At 40.6% G+C, this 2609-nt stretch overlaps 1 non-coding gene across 1 annotated transcript; it reads left to right on the plus strand.

Moving 5' to 3' along the window:
- Positions 1 to 317: 317 nt before the first annotated feature.
- On the plus strand, positions 318 to 423 carry LOC145577139 (small nucleolar RNA R71). Its single transcript, XR_014098626.1, has one exon. It is a non-coding gene; the product is annotated as a small nucleolar RNA R71 (small nucleolar RNA).
- Positions 424 to 2609: the final 2186 nt, after the last annotated feature.

Here is a 2609-nt window from a genome sequence, read left to right on the forward strand (position 1 = left end):
TTGGAGCTTGGGAAGAGGAAGAAACATTCTCCAACTTGGCCTTGATCGCGGACATCTCCTTTCCCAAGTTTTTCATTTGAGTGGAAAGATTGTTGATGGCATTGAGATGGTCCACCGAGTACAACGAAGATTGCTTGCTTGAAGAATCTCTTTCCCCATCTTGCCAATCTCTATAGTAAGTCACCACATCCTCTATTATGTCCACAACTTCTTCTTCGGTTTTGTTCATGATTGGACCACCGACCCCTCCATCAAGACATGCCTTTCCTTGAGGACTCAAACCACCATAGAAGATTTGGATCAATTGATATGTTAGAATTCCGTGGTGAGGACATTCTCTTTGGTACTCCTTGAATCTTTCCCATGCTTCATAAAGACTCTCATTTGGCTTTTGCTTGAACCCTTGAATTAAAGCCCTTGCCTCCGCCGTTTTCTTTTGTGGATAAAAACGGGACAAGAAAGCTTTAGTGACATCATCCCACGTTCTCAATGAATTGGGCTTCACCTCTTTGTCTAGCCATTCCAAAGATCTTCCTATGAGAGAGAAAGGGAACAACTTGAGGCGGATAAATTCTTGAGACACTCCATTAACCTTGATTGTGTTACAATATTTTTCAAACTCTTTAAGATGGTTCAATGGGCTCTCGTTCTTTGCCCCACTATATTGTCTCCTCTCAATTAGGGTGATCATTGCCGGCCTAATTTCAAAATCGTTTTCCGGTGTTGTAGGTGGAGCTATGCCGCTCTCGAACCTATATGCACCGGGCACTCCCAATTCTTTCAAGGCAACTCTTGGTTGTTCTCCCATGACTTGCTCTTGTTCAATCTCTTCTTCGCTTGAGGAACTATAGTCCAATGTCTTGTTTGCTACTCTCCTCCTTGAGAGAGTTCTTTCAATCTCCAGATCAAAGGGAACAATTGAACGATCTCGAGACCTATGCATACAAAACTCAAAGAAAATATAAGTAGCACGGCTACAAGTGTAGCCTAAAGTGTAAAATCTTTTTGTATTTTGCAAATGAAATGAAATAGACTCAACAACAACATGCACTCAAAGCACCATTCCCCGGCAACAGCGCCATTTTGATGGGATGAAGAACGGTAGGTCGTTGGGCTACCACCCCACCCAATCAAACAAAATTTGTAACTCAACAAACCCCTATTAAGTATAGTGGTAAGTCAAGGTCGAACCCAAAGGAATGGAGGTCGAATGCACGATGCCTAAGTCAAGCTATTTCGAAGTCAAGTAAAAGGGGTTTATGAAGGAAACTAGAGCTAGAGCTAAATGATGCAAGAACTTGTATGAAATCAATCTAAAAGACACTAGGGCAATGGATCCACATGTAATTGTAATGGAAAATGGTAATTTGGGAGGTCAAACCGACTAAGTCAAGTGATATGAAGGAAGATCAATCATGTATCCAAAAGAGCATACAAAGATAGTTCACCTAGAGGTCTAACTAGCGCCAACTACGCTAAACACTACCTAGGGAACGTCACAAAGCACCTCAATCGTGAAATTGCAAGTTACTAATCAATGGTCCGTATCATAGCAAGCTAACAATGCAATCTAGTGCAATAATCAAAGATGGCCAAACTTCAATCAATCACACACATGCACATGAATTATCAACCAAATTTAATCATATCATCAACTCCATCAATTATCCCCAAATTACTCTAATCCATCACTCAAACATGCTTCACCATTTCCCTAGCTAGAAAACTACTCACTAGCCATGGAAATCAAGATCAAAGCTACACTAATCATCAATTTCATCATCAACATATTTGAAATCAAAGATCAAATCAACAATCAATCAAAAATCCAATAAAACTTCAATCAATCATCAATAACATGGAAAACAAATGAAATCAATTAGAATCAAACTTGTATTGAAATCAAGAAGAAGATCCTTACAAAACTTTGATCTAAAGATCAATTACAATGAAGGATTCTTGAACAATCACCAAAAACCATTAGTTTCTCTCTCTTCAATCCTTGAGTTTCTCTCTCTAAAAATCTATCAAAAACTAACTATGAAATCCAATCTAAAGCTTCTCTCTAAAAATAGAAATAAATAACTATATATACAAAGAGGGAGGTCGGTATTGACGCCCAAAAATAGACCCACGTCGGTGCGGGCGCATGGAGGAGAGAGAGTGGCGCGCACGGGAAACACACCCAGATTGGTGCGCCCGCACGCACTAGGTGTGCGGCCGCACCCGACCAATGTACGGCCGCACACTCCCTGGGTGCGCCCGCACCTGGCTGGGTCTTTCCCCCTTCTTCTCTTCGTCCTAGCTCAAGCAGTGCACACATCCTAGATGATGATGATGGAGGACAAAGTAGGCAGAAACTTTCTTGAATTTCTTAAAGAGTATAAGCCATGAGAAAGGCATATACAAAGCCTTGAAGCATGCCCCTTGGATCCACCTTTGACTTGAAGCTTCTTGCACAATCTTTAGGCATGAAAACAATGAAAGATCATAGAAAGGAAGCTCGGGAATTCTTGGACAATCAATCACAACCTACAATCAAAGGATAAAAAGCAAGTAAAAAGGGAAAAATAGCAAGTAAACTAGAAAAATGCATAAAATAGAGAAAC

Source organism: Chenopodium album, chromosome 13, assembly GCF_948465745.1.
Source record: "Chenopodium album chromosome 13, dcCheAlbu1.1, whole genome shotgun sequence".
NCBI classification, from domain to species: domain Eukaryota; kingdom Viridiplantae; phylum Streptophyta; class Magnoliopsida; order Caryophyllales; family Amaranthaceae; genus Chenopodium; species Chenopodium album.